This window comes from Prionailurus viverrinus, chromosome E1 (assembly GCF_022837055.1).
Source record: "Prionailurus viverrinus isolate Anna chromosome E1, UM_Priviv_1.0, whole genome shotgun sequence".
Classification (NCBI taxonomy): domain Eukaryota; kingdom Metazoa; phylum Chordata; class Mammalia; order Carnivora; family Felidae; genus Prionailurus; species Prionailurus viverrinus.
In genome coordinates, this window is record NC_062574.1 from 42,246,678 (window position 1) to 42,270,189 (window position 23,512).

Sequence of the window (23,512 nt, forward strand, 5' to 3'; positions counted from 1 at the left end):
AGGCAGTTTGGAAAGGAAGGTGACATTAGTCAGGTTTTCAGTTCACATTTGGGATGAATCACACCCATTTGGGATTGTGACGTGCAAACATAAGGCTGGAACTTCCCTGTCTCAGGCCTTCCTGCTCTCCTCTCTCTCTCTCTCTCTCTCTCTCTCTCTCTCTCTCTCTCGTGTGCACTCCTGGGCACATCACAGAGTCCCTTACAGGCACGCTTGGAGCATAGCAAGGGGTGCACTGACAAGAGAGGTGGAGAGAGATGGTGGGGGCCTCTGCCTCAGGGGGCAGGGAGCAGGTTAGCATCTCCTCCGTCGGGGCATGGACTCAGGTCGGCTGCTGGGGGTGGGGGGGCGGGTGGTGAGTACATTCCAGTGGTGAAGGGAGGCTTGGCCCGTCTCTATGGGTTCCAGAACATGCGGTTCTTCCGTAAAATGACAGAACACAGTGTGCTATTGAGTGCTGCTGGATTTGTATTGAGCCATCTACTTTTCCCCCTGAGGGTCCGGACAAAGGTGGTTTCTTTGAGTGAATTCTAGACCAGCAGTCTAAGGTCCATTAGGGTTGAGTCCTGTGTCTGCTCCATGTTCTTTGTATGGCCTTGGTTAAAGTCCTTAACCACTCTGAACTACAGTGTCGTCTTCTTTATGTCTGTATGCCATGAATATTTTTGCCCTGCTTACATGGCCCTGCATGACTGAGTCCTGGCCTGATTTCTGGGCCTGTCCGGAATGGTTGTTCTTCATGCAGGCTGGGCTTTCCCTTACACTGTCCTCGTGTCCTGCACGCCTCCCCGCCTCTTTCGCTTGTGCTTCCTGCTTTCCTTCCCCTGGCTCTGAGTCTCTTCTTTTCTTTGTATTTGCCTTTAAGAAGTCCTGTTCATAAGAATTAGCTCAGGGGGTGCCCGGGTGGCTCAGCTGAGCGTTTGACTCTTGATTTTGGCTCAGGTCATGATCTCACAGTTTCGAGGGGTTTGGAGCCCCTTGTCAGGCTCTGCGCTAGTAACATGGAGCCTGCCTGACACTGTCCCTGTCTCTCTGCCCCTCCCCTGCTCACACTCTGTCTTAAAATAAATAAATAAACTGGGGCACCTGGTGGCTCAGTCGGTTAAGTGTCCTACTTTGGCTCAGGTCATGATCTAACGGTTTGTGGGTTCGAGCCCCATTTGGGCTCTGTGCTGACAGCTCAGAGCCTGGAGCCTGCTTTGGATTCTGCGTCTCCCTCTCTCTCTGCCTCTCCTCCGCACACACACACACACGCACACACACTCTCTCTCTCTCTCTCTCTATCTCTCTATAAAATATAGGTAAACATTAAAAATTTAAAAAAAGAAACTTAAAAAAAATTAGCTCAGATGATATCTCGTGGCTAGGGTTTTCTCAAAGCCATATATATATATATATATATATATATGTATGTATATTATATATATGTATGTATATATGTGTGTGTGTATATATATGTGTGTGTGTATATATGTGTATATATATACATACACACATGTGTGTGTATATATATGTGTGTATATATACATACACACATGTGTGTGTATATATATGTGTGTATATATGTGTGTATATATATGTATGTATGTATATATGTGTGTTGTATATATATACACATATATACATACATACATATATATACATGTGTATATATACATATATACATACATATATATACACACATATACATACATACGTACATATATATACACACTATATATATACATATATATATATTCAGGAATATATGCGGAACAACATACAGATGCAGTTATAAGCTGTCTGGGATTCCCTTTAAAGAAGTAGGGTGGGGGTATAGATGAAACAAGACTGGCCAAGAATTGCTAATTGTTTAAGAAGGGTGATGGGTGCATAGGGATTCATTATATTGTTCTCTTTGGTATACGTTTAAAATTTCTTAAAATGAAAGGCAAAAAAGAAAGTTTTCTTAATTACCCATGCGAGAGGTGATCTCTCCCACACATGTTCGAAGCTTCCTCGTGGCAGCTCCTTCTGACATCTGCTTCCTGTTATGGTGGTTGATGGGCTAGTATAGCTCAGTAGTTAGAGACCATGCATCCTGATTTGCCCAGGGCAGCCTTGGAATATTCCTTTGTCCCGCATTCCATCTGGATTAGCATTTATCCCAGTATATTAATTAATTAATTAGTTTAAACAAAGTATCATTATCTACTAGTTGCATTAAAACGAGCCAGGATAGGTTTTATAGACTATCCCTATTTTGTTCTGGCTTCTACTCTGGTCTCTGTTAGTGCGGCAGGTGCCAAGGCAGCAAGCAGGATTTTATGTCAGTTCCCGGGCATATCCAAAAGATGACCAGCCAGGACTTCTCTCTCTTTTCCTTGCTTGTTGTGGAGAGCGTGCAGGGTCAGAGTTGCTAGCTCCTTCCAGTCTTAGGTGGGTGGGAGAAGCACCTGATACTATTGTGGCCCAAGCTGTTCCGTGAGACACAGGGTTCGAGGCTTCATGGCTCAGAGACTGACCTGAAGGGTGGAAACCTGTGCCAAGGAAAAGAATTCTGCTTATGTCATTTCGTAATGTGCATTTTGCTTTAATGCACGTGTGTGTGTGTGTGTGTGTGTGTGTGTGTGTGTGTGTATTTAGAAAGAATTTCATTTTGAAAACAGCTTTCAGTAGGTTTGGGTTGTATAGGCTCACCACTATAATGAAACCAATCTACAGATCAATCGGTGGACATTTAATATATTGTCTAATTTTTATTATTTTTCTTACCACCTTTCACTCACAAAAGTGTCCCTGTTTAAATAGTAAGGTATGTACTCACTTTACTTACTATACGTCAAGAAAACGGACTCTGAAGTTAGACTTTTGGCTCCAATTCCCAACTCCAGGGCACGTGAACTATTCCCCTGTAGGTCTTTTTTCTCATCTGTAAAGTAGAAATGATAGTGGTTGATTGTAGAATTTTTTGTGACGATAAATGAGTTATTACATGTGTAACATTTAATATAATAGTTTCCCTTTTTTAAACACTTATGACTTATTTTGCTTTTATTTGGTTTCTTTTCTCTTCTGTACTAGATTATATGCTCATTGAAGAGAGAAATGGTTTTTCTATTTTTATGGACCTCCACAGAGTGTGATTCATAATAGCTCCTTGATACTATTTGTCAATTGAGTGAATAAATGAGTGAATGACAGACTGCTGTGTTAAATGACGGGAGCCAGCTGGAGCGGTTCGAGTTGCAGTCTGTGTATATGAAATTGAGCAATGTCCGGGCAGGAATTCGAGATTCATCCTGTCCTTGCTGGGACCCCAGTTGGACTAACTGAACCGACCACTTCAAACACCAAGTCTTAAATAAAATGGTGTTAGTACGTTCTATAAATCTGTAAGTGACAGCCTGCCCACTTACTTCCTGAACTGGTCATCTTACTGGACCCCATTCTATTCTTCTGGTCGGTGCATTGCTTGAAGCTGGGCATTACTCAGCCAGCTATTTGCTCATACTTGCATACCCGGCAGGGATAAAGGGATCTGGAATAAGGCAAAGAATATGGGGTTAAGTAAAGAAGAGTTACCATATATGATGAACATATACAGGAAGAGACTAGAAAATGTTGGGATCTGTGTTTTAATACTTCTCAGGGAGAAATCCTGAGCTGGTGTTGTGTCTAATGCTTAAAAATATCTGACTGGTCTGCTCTGCAGGCATCACGGCCACTTGGTGCTTTCGGGCTGATGTGTGTTAGGAAATGGGCCATGTGTAGCCAGGAAGGTTTAAGATGATCAAGGGGGAAGAGGTGGGAGGAAAGGGGGTTGTACGGAGCTCTGAAATGCCATTGTGGTGAATTTCCTTTCATTGTGTATTGGTTGGTTCTTCTAGAGGGAGGCTCTGGACTGAATCCCTTTCCATTTTCACTGCTGCTGGGCTGACTCTTAAACAGTGGTTTTAGGCTTGGACTTTTTGACGAGACCCTGAAGATACTATACTATAAAAAAAATGATAATTTCTGTGTACAGTAATAATTCTCTAATCTTGATTGCCTGTCCAAACCTTCCCTTGAAGCTTTAGAAATACATAGACCCTTGTTGGTTGACTTTCTTTACTGGAATGGTCTCTTAACCTCACTGTACTCCAGCCCAAGCCCATCCCTTCCTGTCTGCTCAAATTTGCTTCTCCTGTGTTCTTGTTCCCAGTTGGTACCTGCCATTTCTCTTAGGAAGACCTTTTTCATGTAATTCGGTTTTCCTTTTCATCTTTACGGTCACTGATCAAGCCCGGGCTCCTCTCTCCTCTCACTTGGATCCCTGTAGTAACCTCTCAAGCAACACTCTTGCCCTCCATCTTGATCCCCTCTCCATCTGCCCCCCCGGCTGACTAAAGAAGTTAAGAAATTCAGTAGCCATTTACAGATCAATCATTCTCTCTCTTTTCAGGGCTGGGGATAAAACAGTGAGCTAATCACTGTTTCTGCTCTCACCAAGTTTGTTTTCTAGCACTGAAGACCAACAAAGCCACGTACCCAGACAGACAGCTAACGTGTTTGTAAACTGTATTATATCACAAAGGAAACCGACAAGGATTTTAGATGGAGGATGTAACAGGTGTACATACTTTGCATGATATAGACAAGCAAGGCTCTCCTTGATGATGACGTTTAAACTGAGATAAAAAACGATGGAAAGACCTGGAATGGAAATAATCCTAGTGGGGAAATAAATGTTCTAGTCAGAAAGGACAGTTTGTGCAAAGACACTGGGATGTGCAAGAGCTTGGTGGGTTCAGAGAACAGAAAACTAGAAGAGAATGATTAATGCGCAGAACCATCAAAGGAGAGTGATTTGAGATAAGAGCAGAGAAATGGGTGGGGCTCACATCACTCAGGGCCTTGAAGGCTCCAGTAGGAGTGCATTTTACCCCGAGTTCAATGGGAAACTATTGAGGAATTCTAAGCACAGTTGCGGTTGTATCCAATTTACATTTCACCTCTCCTCTTGCTTTGTGGGACGTGTGTCAAAAGAGGATGAATGACAAGGTAGGAGCTTGTTACAGGAAGTTCAGGCAAGACATGGTGATGGTATAGACCAAGGTGTTAACAAGAGAGATAGAGAAATGTGGACAGATTTGGAATCACGTCGGGAAGTAAAATCAATAGGATCGCCCATTGGATTAGACATGGGGACAAAAGAATAGGCGGAGATTAAAGATGGCTGGTTTGAACAACTGGATGGAGGGAGTCATCTATTGAGATGAAGACGATTTTGACCTTTCTGTCTCCCTCTTCTACCTTTTTTAGGACGTCTGGGATTATATTGGGCCCACCTAACCAATACAAGTAATCTCCCTGTCTCAGTGCCTTTAGCCTTAAATGCAACCTGCCAAGTTCCTTTGCTGTGTAAGGTGACATATTCACAAGTTCTGGAGATTAGGGCGTGGACATCTTTGGAGAGTGGCGTTGTTCTGCCTACTACAGAGGTTGGGTAAAATGAGACAAGTGTCCACCGAGGTGGTGGGTGACCTTGACAGCACTTTCTCAGGGGTGTGATGGCAGAAGAGAGCCAGATCACGGTGGGTTGAGCGATGGAAGGAGGAGTCAGAAAGTAGAAACAACGCGTACGTAGACAACTCTTCAGAGAACTGGAATTATAGCTGGAGGGGATGTGGAATGGAGTGAAGCATTTTTTAGGGCAGATAGAAGAGCGTGGCTGTTGACTGATATAAATAAACCGGGCAAGCGTAGCATGCTGGGGATACTGGGGAATATCATCAGGGGGGGGATATCTAAAGGACTGGAATCCTTCTTAGGGTGGTTCCAGAGCCCAGTGGTGGATCTGGCCTTTGATGGGAGGGACTTGCCAACCTTTGTATGGAGAAAGTAGAAGAGGAAGCTTTGTGACACGGTGACGAGACACGTGAAGTCCCATCTCTTACCCTCCGGTCCTTCAGTGAAGTATGAAGCAGGGTCATCAGCTGAAACAGAACTGTGACCACACCAGTTGGTTGCTTCAAACCCTTTAGTGGCTCTCCCTGCCTCTCTCTAATTCCATTGCCTGGCACTCTGCATAGGATTTTACACTGTAGCCTCCCCAGCTCCTTAGAACCCTCTGGACACACCACACCTGTCTGCTTTTGACTTCGTGTTTGCTTACTTCCTTCACAGGAATGCCTTGCCTCCCCTAACTTTACCTGACCCCCTGCTACTCCCACCTCCAATGCTCCAGGAGCCAGCCTTGAGCCACCCCCTCACCCAGGTTGGTTAGCTGTTCAGTTTCTCTCAGAGCTCCCTGGTGACACTGCTATACTCCTAATATAATTATGTGTGATAGATCTGTAACCTCTACTAAAATCGGAGTTCGTTGAGGAGAGGCATGTCTCTTTCATCTCTGTATCTGTAGCACCTAGCACGGTTCCTGCACGTATAAACAGCTCGAAATGTTCATGGAACTTACCAGCATCATAGCAGGTAAACTGATGGAATGTGTATCAACCAATATCGAAGCAGGATAGAATAATCAATGTAATCTAATCTGTACCTGACCCGTCGTTATGCTTCTCATCGACGTGTTATGACCGGTTTGCCCAGTCTCCGCAGCCAAATCCCAGCAGCCACATGCATTCCAAGTCCCAGCTTTAATTCTGCATCACCCTGGAGGCTCTGAAGTCCCCCAGAGGAAGATGATGGCTTAGTAACCTTTGTATCACTCTTATTTGGCACGTTGCAAAGCCTGTCGAAAGCATAAAAATGTGTAGATAGATTATTTTGTACGATTTAAAAATGATTGGTTTCTTTAGAAGCTGGGTCTCTGGCAAGTCTTCCTTTCTAGAACGTGCCCTTCTGTTCTTTGAACAGCCTTTAGAGGAAGGTAGTCTGATGCCACCGTGATTTTAAGCTCTGTATCCGTCTCGGAGGCTGGTGGTGCTCTAAGTGGATTGATTTCAAGTTCTGTGCAACTGGGTAACCTAGCATATCACTCGTCAACTTGTTCTTTTTAAAGAGCCAAACACGTTTCACATGTGCTACAAAGGCATGCCAGCTCTGCAGTTGGTCACTTCACAATTACAAATAAATATTCCTCTTTACAGCCAGTATTTGTAGGGCTTTGAATGGAGTATTTTGCAACCGAAACGGGATTTAGAAAGAATACGATCGATGTCTGCAGAAAATATTCACAATGAAATGCCGAGAGATGGGAACAATGTTAAAGATCACACACACGGTATGGTCTTAAGTTTGTGAGAAAATGCCGTATATATGGAAACTTATGAACTCGTAGATCTATCTGTGTGCAAAAATGACCCCAAAGTAGTGCACCAAAATAGTAACAACGGTTTAGCCTCGGTGGTGGAATCTGGGCAATTTCAATTTTCTTCTTTATACTTTCCCTCATTTTCTAACTTTTCAAATAAATATTTTCTACCTTTGAGAACTCGGAAAAATCCTTGGTGTTTGTTTTAATGAGTAATTTATTATTTTTTAAGCGTCAGGGGTGAGCTAGCTTTTTAAATTTATTTTTACTTTTTTATTTTGGCCCAATGATGAGAGGAAGAAACCAGGAGTCCCAGACTTGAAATATTTTTTAGCCAAGGGAACTAGAAAATGAAGCAGTGATTGTAAATGATTATTGCTCCAGGAGAGTATGTGGAGGCGATTTAAAGCGTAAAGATATGGGGGCGCCTGGGTGGCTCAGTTGGTTGAGTGTCAGACTTTGGCTCGGGTCATGATCTCATGGGTTGTGAGTTTGAGCCCCGCATCGGGCTCTGCCCTGGTGGTGCGGAGCCTGGTTGGGATTCTCTCTCTCTCTCTCTCTCTCTCTCTCTCTCTCTCTCTCTCTCTGCCCCTTCCCCACTTGCACACGCACTCGCTCTCTCTCTCTCTCTCAAAATAAATAAACTTATTGAGAAAAAAAATAAAGTGTAAAAATATGATCAGGGCTCAAGAGATTTGCAGTGAGTACCTGGTCAGATCTGTTTGATGCCCGACCTCAGGAGGATGTTGTAGCCTCTGTTAGGAGGGCCTCTGTCTACCCTGGTATGTGGGATTGCAGCAAGGTTTTTTGAATGCGGCTTCGTTCCCAAGACCAAAATAGTCCAGTGAGTCACTTGGATATAAGATTCAAAAACCAAAGCCTACAAATGGACCGATAATGCCTTAGCGCAGAGTGAGTGTCCGTTAAGTTTGGTTTTAAGCCTACCAGGATGGTCGTGTTCAAGACAGAGTAACGTTAGAATGAAGAGAGCTCGACCCCTTGTGCGCCAGGACAACATGGTGAGGTGTATTATGGCACGCCATAATACACTATTTTTTTTTTTAACTTCATTCATTTTGACAGAGGGACAGAGAGAGTGCACGAGCAGGGGAGGGGCAGAGAGAGAGAGGGAGAGAGAATCCCAAGCAGGCTCCGGGCCTGTCAGTGCAGAGCCTGACTCGGGGCTTGAACCCGCGAACAGCGAGATCGTGACCTGCCTGAGCCGAAATCAAGGGTCGGATGCCGAACCGAATGAGCCACCCAGGTGCCCCCATAATATGCTATTTTATTTTAATTTCCTTTTTCTTCTCCGTGATGCCGAACACAATGTGAGGGACACGCGGGGGCTGCAGGAACGCAGAGAGGACAGCGGAGGAGAGTGGTAGGAAGCATCGGCTGAGTGGGGTGTGCTGGGACCGCCCTCCTTCACCCTTCATGCCTTGCTTTAGTCATTAACAGTGTCCTCCTTCGTCCTCCAGAGTGTCCATGTGGGATGGTCATTTTATAGGGTCACCCTGTCACCAAGATGGCTACGTTGGATCTAGAATCTGGGATTGCATCGCTGTCTGCACAGCAGTTGTCTGCCTGGCAAAAATTTAAGAGCCACACCCAAGGGCATATGCTTTTTAGTGCACCCCCCCCCCCCCCCAATCCTGCAGTGGCTGCCGCTCTGTGTATTCAGCTCTTTGGGACAAATAAATACAATTGTCGAAGGAACCCTAGAGGATTAAAGCTCTGGACTGGGGAGCTCTTTCTATTACCACAGCTGCCCCAGATTTGGTCTAGGACACTGAACGCTGCATTTGGGGCCAATGGGATAAAATCCTGAGAACACACTGACACTGACAAGCTGCCTTGACATTTGCTCTTTGGCTCCTAAACCACGGACTCTCTTCTTTTATGGTGGTTTGCACTTCTGCTCCCTTTGTTCCTTTGGAGAGTCCCGCGTGGTCCCCTTTTTTCTTTAGAAGACTGGAAGTTTAAAGCCAGCATGTCTAATGTGGAGGAGATTTAGTGCCCCTTAATTGCCCTAGAAGCCTGAAAAGTCCGTCTCTAGGAACGAACTCTAGGAGGACTCAAATTGAGACAAACATTTGTATTTTGACAAAGACCATGCAGTTTTCTGATTTCTGCCTTAGGGGCAGGAATGTAGCAAATGAGATTGGGGAAACCCTTGCATTTTCTGAATTAGGGTCTAAGTTCCTGGAAACCTCTTGTGCCCTGTAAATGGAAGATGAAGACTGTGCCAGTATAAAAAAAATTTTTTTTAATGTTTATTTATTTTTGAGAGAGAGAGAGAGAGAGAGAGAGAGAGAGAGAGAGAGAGAGCATGAACAGGGGAGGAGCAGAGAGAGAGGGAGACACAGAATCTGAAGCAGATTCCAGACTCCACGCTCTCTGCGCAGAGCCCGACGCGGGGCTCAGACTCACAGACGGCGAGAACATGACCTGAGTCAAAGTCCAACGCTTAACCAACTGAGCCACCCAGATGCCCCTGCCAGCTTAAAATCAAATGGTTCTAGTCTTTTCTTGGGCGCCTGAGCCCTCTGAGGAATGATGATGACCGAGGATCCTCTCCCTTGAAAACTACGCATGTGCGCACACAAAGAAGTTTGCATATTATTTCAGAGGATTTAAGTCACCTCGTCTGCTCTATGGATTGTAGGTTAATATAGCGGATACAGCTGATTGCCTCCCTAATATCCATACTCCACGGCCCCCTTCCTTCTGCCTACTAGAAACCCTATATTCTTGAGGTATCTCACCCTCCTCCACGTGACCATGCACTTGAGGGGAGACCCTGACCCCAGCCCCAGGAGTGGAGGTGTGGCGAGGACGATTGGTCGAAGCCGATCATGGTGGTCCCACGTCCTTTGCCAGAGATTGGTTCTGACATGGGTGTGATACTTTGCTGGCAAATAAAGCAGGAGTGAAATTCTGCTGGGGAGCTTTGTGTCAAAATTAAAATTTTACTCTTAAAATGAAAGACACACAATGGTATGGAGGCAGCTGCCTCGACACTCTTTTAGATGTGTTATAGGACTGAGCAAATGAGAGAAAGCAAAAGAACCCTGGGCGGAAGGACTGGAACTGGCCACCTTTGTACGAATTCATGACTCTTCCGAGCTCTGCGCGTGGATGTACGTGCGTATGTTCACGTACGGATGTACACATATGCGTATTTTTAATTTTTTAATGTTAATTTAGTTTTGAGAGAGGCAGAGACTGTGGGAGAAGGGCACAGAGAGAGGGAGACCGAGGATCTGAGGCGGGCTCTGTGCTGACAGCAGAGAGCCTGATACAGGCCTCAAACTCATGAACTATGAGATCATGACCTGAGCTGACATCAGACACGTCACCGACTGAGCCCCCGGGTGCCCCGCATACGTGTGTTTTTAACGCATGGGTGTATGTATGTACCCACATTTAGATATTTCCCACCTCTGATTGGCAAAATGGCCAAGAAGAGATGATATTCAAGTAGCAGCGAACACTCCTCGTCCTCAGATCTCAACGCCATTGCCCACTCTGAAGGCAAACGAGTTTCCTTCCGGAAATTCGAGGGGTGGGGCACGGGTCTAGGTGACACTGGAAGAGCAGGCTGTTGGTATGCTACTGCCCTAACTCTGCTGGTTCCTGAGTAAAAGGCCATTTCACAATTCAGTTAGGCTGGCTGCTTTGGAACAATGAGGTTTGTGACCCAACGAGTGGATTCCTCGGTCATACACCCATTGTCATGCCTCCTTTGACATAAATCAGTCCCTTGGTCTGCAACAATGTGATGTGGCATACCGTGCTGGTAGGTTAGGCTTTCTTAGGTCCTTGGATACTGTGCTCGCGGAGAAGGCAAACCCGTATTTGGAGTCGGTGGGCATGAGTTCCAGTAACCATGAATTACTCTCTCCTCCTCACCTCCAGGGTAGAAGTGACAGGTTAAAATCAACCCTCCACCAAAGGGCCGGCTGCCATCCTTGAAGGTATACTGTAGGGATTAGCGTCTGTCTCTGCTATTGATTGGCTGCACATTTAGCAGGAGCAATGGCTACGTCATTGGTCGGAGGAAGCCCACGCTGCTGGGCCCATGCGTAGCCTCCATCCCTGCCACCAGGGCCAGGCCATTCATGGGTGCATTATGCCGGCACCGGAGTGACTGAGAAGAGGAAGCTAGTTGACATCCACAGGTGAGACATGCGTCCTTCCCAGGCACTTCAAGCACCGTGGGATCTCTGATTCGTGTGGCCCGAGGGGCAGGGCAGATTGACAGCCCGCACTGCGGCTGAGTTCTCCCCTGCTTTGGCTCATAGTTCTGCTACCTGCCGCCTCTGAACGCAGAGCCCAAAATAGAGGCCTGTGTGCAAGAGACGTGTTTGTCCCTGTATCACAGTCAATGGGACGGACAAGGTAGACGGGACAGGGAGGGAGGGAAAAGCCCGTGCAGCAGTCACTGCTGGGGCAACTGATGTTTAATACCATTGGATCTTCTAAGAGCCTTGAGAAATGTATCTCAGAACTCCATGCCCATGGGACTAAAGGGCTTATTCCTCAGTTCCTGTCCATCATTGTTCACTGATCACAGGTGGCCCCACAGGCTTTGACCTCAGCTTCTGCACGTCAGCAAGCCCAGCAGATTCCGTCAGCCAGAGAACTCTGAGAGTAGGAATCCAGAGACGGGAAGAGGGCATCTGGTGCAACTAACGATGAGGCACCGTTAGGGCGCCTGGGTGGCTCAGTCGGTTAAGCCTCCAGCTCTTGATTTCAGCTCGGGTCATGATCTCACAGTTTGTGGGATCAAGCCCCGTGTCAGGCTCTGTGCTGATAGCGCAGAGCCTGCTTGGAATAATCTCCCTCTCTCTCTCTTCTTCCCTCTGCGTGCCCCCCTCTCTCTCGCTCTCAAAAATAAATAAATAAATATGAAAAAAAAGAAAACATCTTAAAAAATAAAAGATGAGGCACTGCCAGGTTGCATCAGTGTGGAAGTGGCCAGAACCTGGGCTGAACTGGAAAGCCAGGTCAGGGAAGGGGGGCAGGGCTCGAGTTGTCCTCTGCACGCACTGCACTCCAAACGGGCGAGTGAGGGCAGTTCAGGATTGGAGCAGAACACAATCTGCTCCACTCTTATCTAGCGGTGATGCCCTGGAGTATTTACCTAACCATTCTAAAGTTCAGTTTCTCAGCTGTGCATTGAGGACAACAAATCATTAGGCACTCGGGAGGGTTGGCAGAGGGTGATATCGGTTAAATTCCTGGCTTTGGGCCTGGGGTAAATGTTGGTGACCTACCTCCTGCCTGTGCAGAGCAGAAGATCCACAGATAGCTTTTTAGTCTTATGGGTGGAGGGGAAGGGAAGGAGATGGGAGGTGAGGGATGAGTAGGTAAGAAGAAGTCATTGGACCAAAACGTGGGCAGAAGAGCTCTTTGTGGGCAGAGGACTGTGTGTATGCACTGCACAGGGAGCAGGGGCAGCATGGCCAGAGGAAGGGTCAAGACCAAGGTTGGGTGTGTTCAAGGAAAGAGCAATGACTTCTGTTAGGCCGGGTCTTAGTTACTTCTTAGAGGTGGCAGGAGTAGACAGCACAACTAGGGAAGGCTCTTGAATGCCAGCTTGAGTAATTTGAATTATACTTGGCTGGCAGTTAGGAAGGAGGCAGAGACAGACTTCCTCAAACTTTGGGAATTAACCACAGGGGCTGCCTGGTTTTCTCCTGTCCCCACCGCCCGGCTCATTTAGGCCATGTAGGAAGTGACCATAGTTCTGTCCTTCCTGGAGCCACTGGGAGTATCCCAGTGTAACTTCATCATTCCAGAAAAGACATACTGGAGAGTGGGGTGGGCGGGAGCAGGGGGCTAGCTCTGATTACTGTCTTACTTTCAGGGCATAGCTTGGTGCCGATGCGCAGTAGGGAGTGAGTAAATATTTGAGGGGAGGATGAATGAACGGAAGCGGCATGTGTTAATCTCTTCAGTTCCCTTCTTGGTGACATCATTAGCTTACGTGGCCCCTTGGGTAAGACATTGGCCCCTGTTGTGCCAGTGCCAGCTGGGAGGCATCCGTCGGCCAGCTACCCAGCTACCACAGAGGGGAGTTTTCTTAGGCTCTGAGTATAAAGACTCCGGGAAGGGTTTTGAGCTCAGCTACCTGTTGAGTGTTCGTGTCTCCACTTTTCTCCCAAGGTCAGAGCAAGCTGTGTTTCAACTTGTGCTTGTAAAAGTGTTTAGTTCACTGAAAAAGCATGTGGTCACGTAAATACTCAGCGGGAAGCCTGGTGTTTCCAGTGATTCCAGCCTCTGCCAAAATATTTCAAACAGGTTGCGTTGTCTGTGGAAAGAGAGCTAATCCCATAGCCAGAGCTACTTATTTGATATGTTAAAAAAAAAAAAAAAAAAAAAAAGGCTTAGCCCCAGTTAACGGCTTACTTTTTCCAGGCAGTCTTAAATATTACAGAATTTCAGTACCGCCGGAGAATTTGAACAGTTTCTTGGAGCTTTATGTAACAGGGCTTGACTGACCGTGATAATATTTGGGGAGCCAAGCCCGGGACATGTGCCTTTACCTTCCATAACATCGCTTTGTACACATCCTTGGCTGCCTGCTCTCCCCCCCGCCCTCCCCGATACAGGAGGATCGGGAGCATGAACCTGATATCCCCACACTGAATGTTCTCTTATTTGCTTATAACATGTAGGAATCAAATCGTTTGCAAGACCCAGTCCAGCCCTTCACGGGGCTTCTAGTCTTGAAAGCTAAGCATGCCGAAGGACTTAGTCTCACTTCCTAGCATTTTGCATTTCTGTCTGCTCCTTCATGCTCTTTCACTTTCGTTCCCCAGCACGGGCAGCTCCTCCTGCTGCCTGTGACTCTCTCTGTGCCCCGCCTCTTTGTCATGGGACATTCCGTTCTTCCCACCAGCCTCAACCTGTTTGCAACTTGGCACACAAGGAGAACGCGGCTCGTTGCGCAGCCTTACCCCCTGGGACCATCCTACTTTCAAGCTTTGCAGAGAGCAAAGCTTTGGGCCCAACGGCTTGTGGAGACTGAGACCATTGGGAGACGCAGTAAAGCGTTTAGCTTCAGAGAACACAGTCTTTGGCACACAAGGGGGAGGCGACAGAGGGTAGGATTCCATTTATCCGAAGCGTCAAGGATAGGGAGGTCTCCGGGGACAGAATTTAGACTGGTGATCGCCTAGGACCAGAGGGAGGGATGGCCTTGGAGGAAAATAAGCCGTGATGGTTAACGGGTATGATGTGTCTTTTGTGGGTGAGAGATATTAGGGAATTGATTGTGGTGATAGCTGCACAAGTCTGTGAGTGTGCTGAAAACCATCGAATTGTACAAATTTATTTATTTGTTTGTTTGTTTATTGTTTATTTATTTTTGAAAGAGAGTGAGAGCGCAAGTGGGGGAGGGGCGGAGAGAGAGGGAGACCCAGAATCCGAAGCAGGCTCCAGGCTCTGAGCTGTCAGCACAGAGCCCGGCGTGGGGCTCGAACCCAGGAACCGGGAGATCATGACCTGAGCCGAAGTCAGATGCTTAACCATCTGAGCCTCCCAGCCGCCCCTCGAATTGTACAATTTAAATAGATGGGGGCGCCTGGGGGGCTCAGTCGGTTAAGTGACTGACTTCGGCTCAGGTCATGATCTCCCGGTTCGTGGGTTCGAGCCCCGCGTCGGGCTCTGTGCTGACAGCTCAGAGCCTGGAGCCTGCTTCGGATTCTGTGTCTTCCTCTCTCTCTGCCTCTCCCCCACTCACATTCTGTCTCTCTCCCTCTCTCAAAAATAATAAAAACACATTGAAAAAGTTTAAAAGAATTCGAGCTCTTTAATAACAGACTTGCTGAATTTTCTAGAAGGATGAAATATACAACATACTCCCCACGTGTGAGCTTTGAGACTCATGGATAGTTCTTGAGCTGAGCACCACTTCTGACTCGTTTGCTTCCAGGTTTTATGATGAGCCACTTTGGAATGGAGGAGGTTCTTGGAGGAAATAAGGAAGTTATAGATCACACCTACTTTAGCTTTACATAGTTGAGTGGTCTTTTGGAATGTTCCCTTATGTTTTTCATTAGCTACTTCCTCGGGAGCTTATATACTGCAAGGGTATGTGGTAAAGTTTCACTCGAAACTACAGGAACTTCTTTGCCGACCTATTCAGGCTGTTTCTAATGTTTCTTGGCTCTGTGTCTCCTAGGACCCCATGGGAAATCTTGGCAGAACACCCTGTTATACGTCAATACGGAGTGCCTCTCTCAACTTCCCTTCACACTGAATTTTCTTTTTTTTTTAAATGTTTATTTATTTTTGAGAGAGAAGAAGGGGTTGGGGGGAGGGGCACAGAGCATCCAAAACGGGCTCTGTGCTGACAGCAGAGAGCCTGTTGCAGGACTTGAACCCACAAACATGAGATCCTGACCTGAGCCAAAGTCGGACACTTAACCAACTGAGCCACCCAGGCGCCCCTTGAGTTTTCTCTTTGTTGTCACTATTTGTGCCCTTCTTCCTTCTTATGGTAAAGAGAGACCCTCCACTCCTTTCTCTGAGTCCAGCCTTCTCCACTGTGCTATTGATCCCACACTGCCCGTTGGGAATATTTTGCCCCATCATTTCTGTGTACTTCTCTGGCCTCTTTGTCTCTTTCCCCATTGGCTTCTTTGCTCAGCTAGACAGCTGCTCAAATTTCCCATCGTATTTAGAAAGTGGTAACAAATGCACAAAAGAACCCAAACTCCCAAACTTTCTTATTTCTTAGATTCTTATTTCTTCCTCAATATACTATGTGTTGTCTCCCCGCCCACAGTTACCTTTTTTTTTTTTTTTTTTGCAAAGTCTGTGTACTTTCCTCATTTATGTGTCCTTTTGACGAAGAGATTGAGTTACAGAGTTGGGAGTCCTGTGCTAAAATTAAGTCTAGAGCATATCCTACCTAGGACAGTTACGGATGTGAGAGAGAAATGGGGTTTCAGCAAGATGGAAAGCAGATTTTCCAAATGGTTTTCCCAGGCATTGTTCCAGAGGCCCGACAACCCCTAGTGGACTCTCATTCTGGTTATGTGGCCAGATGCAGTGAGAGTGTTGATTGTTGGTTGGTTTATTTGTTAAGCACTGCAGAAGGGGGCAGTTTCCTGGAGAAAAAGTACCACCGTTACTCAGAGCCAGGAGTTCTTCCATCATAGAAAATTCCCCCAAGGTATTGGTTGGAATATATTTAGTTTTGTGCATTTATTTTATGTTGAGTGTTGAGGTGTTTGGAATATGATCAGATTTAAGGGTTTTGGTGACCTTGAGTGTTTAGTACAGCCCAGAACTGGTGAATATTCTGGTAAAATGGGAGAAACATCAGGCTGAGATGACCATCAGGATGAGCCAATCAAGGAGTCCATTAATGGACTGAAAGCCCCCCACCCACCATTTTTTTTTTTTGTATTGAGAGAGGGGCATCCCCGCACAGCCCAAGTTGCACTAACACAGTGTTTTGCAAACAGAAGCCATAGTGACAGCTTTTAAATAGCCACTTGGCCATTAGCCTCCCGCTAAAGCAATTTATGTCAGGTAGGAGACAGGCTTATCAATTTTATCAGAACCCCCTTAGGGAAGGAGTGCTGGTCTACGAACATACCACAGAACTATCACACGGTAGACAACTTTATGACATTGTCTATGAAACTGGTATCGTGTTCCTCCAAATACCAGAGCTCCATTTAATGAGAAGATTAGCTAGTTTTATCGATGGAATATTTTCCATTTCAGCATCAGGGGAACTACAGTCCAGAAAGGTTAAATAAAATATCTTGGACCAAGTTCATGACAATAGAGCTTTTCGACTGAGCCTTGATCTCCTGGTAGGCCTTAGGTCAGGTCACAGTGGTTCCTGGTAAACAGCTTTGTAACCTACATGTGTTATCTCAAGAAGTCTGGGCATCGGGGTAGAAAGTCTGCACAGGGGATTTAACCCAGAACTTTTACTTTCGGATCCCAGATTTTGGGGAGAGCCCGGACACGGGTCGGCAATAATCCCTCTACGAGCTAATGGAAATAGATTTGAGACGGAAAGTAATTGCAATTGAAGGACTGCATATCATTATATTTAATAGGAAAGCCGACTGCTCACATCTGTAAAGCTCCACGTGTCTGGACAAGGGCCTTGAAATGGAATAAGTAATACTCATCCCATGCAGTTGTACTCATCATTAAATTAAGAGCTTATGTGTGAAGCTGAGCACCATGCCTGTATGTAATAAATTCTCAATAAATATTAGTTGCTATTATTATTCTAATGAGCAGTTACTTGTTAATAAGAAAGCACCTAGGGGCCCCAGGGCAGGTCAGTCGGTTAAGCGTCCAACTCTTGATCTCGGCTCAGGTCATGATCTCACTGTTGGTGAGTTTGAGCCCAAGCGTCGGGCTCTGCTCTGACAGCACGGAGCCTGCGTGGGATCATCTCTCTCTGCTTCTCCCTCCCTCCATCCCTCTCTCTCTCTCTCTCAAAACAAACAAACATTAAAAAAAATTAAAAAAAAAAAAAAAGAACGCACCTGCCAAAAATGGTAGAGTAGCCTGACATGGCAATTTTCAGCGTTCAACTATCCAACACAGTTGTATCCACTGGCCCTGCATATGTTTTGCTTAGCCTGTGTCATTCCACCAAGGTGAGATACAGATATTCCTATTTTAAGGATGAGGCTTAGATTAATACCTTCTCACGAGCCATTAAAGCTGGCTCGGGGAAGTTGTCTAGAGAACAGTGTGTAAGAGACCTCACAGAGTCTATTTAAATTTACACGTTTCACTCCCATTTCTAATCACGTGGGTGATCACGTGGGAACAGTCTCCTGGTGCGGTAAGGAAGTTATATACTTTTTTGGGTGCTGAGTCTTGGACATTAACTGATTTACATGTTTCACGGTGACTGACTGCCTGGAACAATTTCTAGACTTATTACCCAAGACTAGAGAACTCCACTTTTTTTGACACCTTGAGTTATAGCGCTGCCTGAAGCAATAATTGTTAATTACGGTGACAATGGCTTATTCAGAGTTAGAAACTGAGGGCCTGAAGTCTTTCTATGGCACTGTGGAATTTTCCCTAAAGGGTCCCACAGGATCTGACATAGTATTGAAATACGAGTAGATTCACATCAAGAACTCTGCTTTGGAATTAAGTTGATTGCTTTTGTATGTTAGCATTCTCCTCTTGGAAAATCACATTTAAATTTCGTGGTGTTCTCAAAGCTATTTCTTGGTCTCTGTTTTTTAACGGACCGCCGTGAACCTCTACCGAGGAGTGTGCCCAGGGGAAAATGCACTAAGCCAGGAGAGTGCGTTGACTATGGTTTGCAAAACAGGACTCTCAGACCGACCATCCTCCCTGGAAAACAAAGGTGACTTAGACATTGCAGAAGCAACCTTAGTGCAAAGGATTATACTGATATTTTTTTTCCAGGCTGGAAGGTTAGAGTTGCACGGTGAAGGATCCTGACATAGTTTTTTGATGTTGTTTTGGCCACGGTTTCTTTACATTCTTGTTTCTTGTTGGCAGGGGGCATAAGGGATTCCAGAATGAGCCACAGGCCTGGAGAAAGGGCTGCATTTCTTAGAAGTTTTCCTCTGAGATGGCATCCAGTTAGAACTGGAAGCCTTCCAGTTCAGCATTCATTCCTTCTTTGTTCCAGCGAAGGGCATCCACCGAGGAGTGGGATGGCTCTGTCTACCCATACCCACTCCTTCTAGTTTGCAGTTAGCTTCTCAGTGTCGCTTGTTTTGTCCCCTTTTATTGTCAAGGCTTTCTAGGTGTTTCTATGACCACCAGGATTGTAGGATCACAGGATGCTCTGGAAGTCCTGCAGCAGAAGCAGTTAATAAGGAAATAAAGGGAATGAAAATGAAGGGTAAAAGAAGGGGGAAAAGACAGAAAAGTAAGAAATCTATTTGGTAGAGAGTGGGGCAGCTTGGGTGTGGTAGGAGAGACACTGGGTAAGTTTTGAAAGAGAATTTGATAAACTTCAGTGTCCATTTCTAATACTTCACTGTATTAGTTTCTTGCAGCTGCTGTAACAAATTACTGCAAACTTGGTTGCTTAAAACAATAGAAATTTATTCTGTCTTACTTCTGAAGGCCAAAGTCTGAAATCAAGGCGTGGGCAGGCCAGGCTCCGTCCAGAGGCTCTGGGAGAGAATGGGAGAGAATCCTTTCCTTGCTTTGTGTAGCTTCTGGGAGCTGCCGGCATGCCTGGGACTGTGGCTTCCTTACTCCAGTCTCTGCCTCCATCTTCTCTGGGCAAGTTGAACCTCCCCTTTCCTCTCGTTGTAAGGACACTTCTGATGGCCTGTAGGGCCCACCTGGATAATCCAGGATAATCTCCTCATCTCAAAATCCTTAATTTAATCACATCTGCAAAAGTGTTACTAGGGTAGTATTCACAGGTGCCAAGGATTAGGATACGGGCACATCTTGGGAACCTTTGGTAGCCTACTCCCCTCACTAAAATGTGAACAGTTATATACTTCTACGAATGAATTAAACCAAACATACTTTTTTTAAGGTGGAAGGCTAGAAGTTTTCTTCGAGTCAGGATCAAGTGAAGATGTCTGCAGTGACCATTACATTTAATTATTTTTTGACATGGAAGCCAATGAACTTATAGAAGAGGTATACATGTTAAAAAGGTATATAAGATTAATGGAGGAACAAAGGGACAGATCAACAGGTGGCATTGGGACAACTATCTAACAGGCGGTTTTGGGGAAGAGGAAACAATGTTCTTGCCTTATAAAAAGGCAGAGGCCACTGGGGCGCCTGGGTGGCTCAGTCAGTTGAGTGTCTGACTTCGGCTCAGGTCATGATCTCACGGTCTGTGGGTTTGAGCCCCAAGTCGGGCTCTGTGCTTACAGCTCAGAGCCTGGAGCCTGCTTCGGATTCTGTGTCTCCCTCTCTCTCCCCTCCCCTGCTCACGCTCTGCCTCTCTCTCTCAAAAATAAATAAACATTAAAAAGTTTTTAAAAAACGCAGAGGACGGAAAGGAATGCAAAAATTTTTAATTTTGTATAATCGAAAGGGGAGAAAAGCCCAAACATTGTGTGTGTATGTGTGTGTGTGTGTGTGTGTGTGTGTGTGTGTGTGTGTTGCAATACAAACTTCCAAAGGGGCAATGTCTTCTCTTATAAATAAAATAATAATAATAATACTAATATAAAAGTGAGCAAATAGTTTGAATGGGCAGTTCATAGACAAATACAGATATCAGTAGACATACAAAAATATTTGTTAATATATTTGTTAACTGTGCTAAATATTTAAAAAATGTGATTAAAAACAATGAGGTACTCTTGTTTACTTATCAAACTGACAAAGATTAAAAAGTTTGTTGAATACCAAGTGTTGTTGAGGGATTATTTATTTATCTCTTCCTTTTTCCATTAAGAGTTGAAGATAGTTTACTAGGATGCATATAATTCAGCAATTTAGCATAAATAAAAAGTAAATGAGGCCACCTGTGAGGGAGTCTTGCCAAGCAAAAAAGTCATGTTTGAATCTGATTGAGCTCTAACTTACAGAGGAGTGTGGGAATCAACAAGGGATAAGATCAGCAGAACCCAGTGGGAAGCTTTATAGAACAAATGGTCAGATCTTTTCAACAAAACGATTTCATGTAGAGGGAGGGGTAGATAATAAGAAGTGGAGAGCGAGCTTATAGACGAAGAGGGAAGAAATTTTATCAAGCAGTCATAAAATATGGACCTAATTTGGATATTGATTCAAACACACCATAATTTAACACTATTTGAGATATTTATGAGACCATTAGAATTTTGAACACTGAGTAGATATTAAGAAATTATTTATTCACATGCGATGACACTCTTTGTGGTTATGTTTTTTTTTAATAGTCAATTTCTTTTGGAGATATTGGGTAACATATTTATGTACAAAATGATTTGTTGTCTGGGAAGGTGGGTGGGTATAAGTGAAACAAAATTGGCCATGAGTTGATATTTGTTGAAGCTGGGGAATGGGTTCATGCGAGTTGATTACAATTGTTTTGTTTACTTTCATGTGTATCTAAGATGCTCCATTATAAAATATTATTAAAGGGGTAGATAAGACACAAACAGAAAATACTTACTTGGGGGCGCCTGGGTGGCTCAGTTGGTTGAGCATCTGATTTCGGCTCACGTCATGATCTTACGGCTGGTGGGTTCAAGCCCCGTGTCAGGCTCTGTGCTGACAGCTTGGACCTTGGAGCCCGAGCCTGCTTCGGATTCTGTGTCTCCCTCTGTCTCTGTCCCTCCCCTGCTCATGCTCTGTCTGTCTGTCTGTCTCAAAAATAAATAAACATTCCAAAAAAAAATTAAAAAAAAAAAAGAAAATACTTAGGCACAAATATGAATATGAGTCCCAGTTTGGCCCTAAGCTTTAAAAAAGTTTTTTTTTTTAAATATTTATTTATTTTTGAGAAAGAGAGAGAACATGAGTGTGAACAGGGGTGAGGCAGAGAGAGAGAAGGAGACACAGAATCCCAAGCAGGCTCCAGGCTTCGAGCTGTCAGCACAGAACCTGACGCGGGGCTCGAACTCACAAGCCATGAGATCATGAACTGAGCTGAAGTCAGGCACTTAATCGACTGAGCCACCCAGGTGTCCCGGGTTTTTAGCCATCAACCCAAGGATGGAAACACAAAGGAAAACATTCATGTCATCCATAGGGAGAGATTGATCAATTATACAGAAGAAACCAACTCTTCTAATTATTGATGACACACATTTTTTTCTAAGAGTCTTTATAAAGAGGGCATCACATAAGGTCATGAAATATATCCCTACAGAGATGAATATCAGATGCTTCTTTTTAAGGTGTACCTTCTTTCATGGGTAAATGATATCATGGTAGAATGTAGTTCAAGAGGAAAAAGTGGGGTGAAATCAGGAGAGAGGCAGGATGGACTCTGCACTGGTTAACACTCTAAGAAGGATTATAGACGAAGGACTTTCCTGTGTTATTTCTTTGCATCTCAGCCTTCATGCAGCTGGTGGAATCAAAGTTACTCCTCTGTAGTTTTCCTTGGCTAGAAGGGAGGTGATCACATTGCTATTAAAAGTATGACCTTGGACCAGAGGGGGAAAAATAATCCATTTCTCCCAAGGAAAAAAAAAATTCAACCCTCTTATTCACTATCCCTCTATTTTAAGTATTAAAAGAGAATTTTCTGTTGTTCAGTAGCTATTTAATAAAATCTTTATGTTTTGGAAAATTTCACGTATTCACAGGCACCCAGGACAATGAATTACCATGTATCTGTCACTTAGCTTCGACAATTCCCAACTCATGGATAATCTTATTTCATCTATAGCTCCCCTCCCCACCCCTACTCCACCATATTATTTTGAAGCAAACTCTACAACCATATTATTTCATTTGGAGACATTTCAGTATTTATCTCTAAAATATGAGTGCTAATTTTAAACCTAAACTAAAATTTAGTGCACCATTTTGAAAAGGTGAAACACGTCACTAAATTTCTCGGCAACCCCTTGCCACATTTTTATTTCAAAGTGGTACTTTAACATTCGTATGACTACATTTCCTTTCAGTAGAGACTCATGAATGAATCAGCCCATAAATGAGGAAGATGAGCACAGACATTGGGGATTCCCCACCTAACCACTGCCTGCCTCCTACCTTCACTCGGGGCCCAGACCACAAGTGAAGGGCATTGGCTGTGATTTGCTTTTACATTCCTTCAAGAACACATAGTCAGCATCAAACCGTTAACACGAGAACATGCTTCAGTTCAACCCAGTCTGAAAAAAAAAAGAGCTTCGATCACCTGAGGTTGTAAGAAGAGTCTTCTGAGTGCTTTCATTCTTTGAAAATACGGCCATTTCCGAATGAGTTGATGGTGCTGCTCTGAACACATTGGCTTATTCCTCTTTGGTACATCCAGCAATTCTCTGTGTGTGTGTTTCACTGATGCTTCATTCACATCTCATTCTGTCAAAATGGTCTCGCCTTGTCTGCCTTCCATTCTCTTGTTCTTTTTGTTTCTCAGCCTCTCATCCAACTCTCTACTTTGTTTTGTTTTGTTTTTGACTCTCTACCTTTGTTGGTCACTCCCAGGTGTGCATATTCCCCGCCCTCCCCACCCCCCACCTTAAGCTCCATTTGTCTGCTTGAAATTTGTCACAGTCCCCCCACCCCCACCCCAGCATCTTAGACTTTACTTGTCAGAATTGGGACTCATTGTCTTCCTTCTCCACCACCCATCCCAACTGGCCTTGACCTTCT

At 44.9% G+C, this 23,512-nt stretch overlaps 1 protein-coding gene across 3 annotated transcripts in view; it reads left to right on the top strand.

The window, feature by feature from the left end:
* MAP2K6 (mitogen-activated protein kinase kinase 6) overlaps positions 1-23,512 on the top strand; it is a 122,575-nt gene that overhangs the window by 44,959 nt on the left and 54,104 nt on the right. Inside the window, exons 1-2 of one of the 3 annotated variants that reach the window (XM_047833277.1) lie at positions 11,963-11,967; positions 17,004-17,007. The exons of the other annotated variants lie outside the window; for them this stretch is intronic. The gene's annotated coding sequence lies outside the window, so the exon portion shown is untranslated. Of the gene's footprint in view, positions 1-11,962; positions 11,968-17,003; positions 17,008-23,512 lie in introns of those variants that run through there. 3 annotated transcript variants of the gene reach the window in all.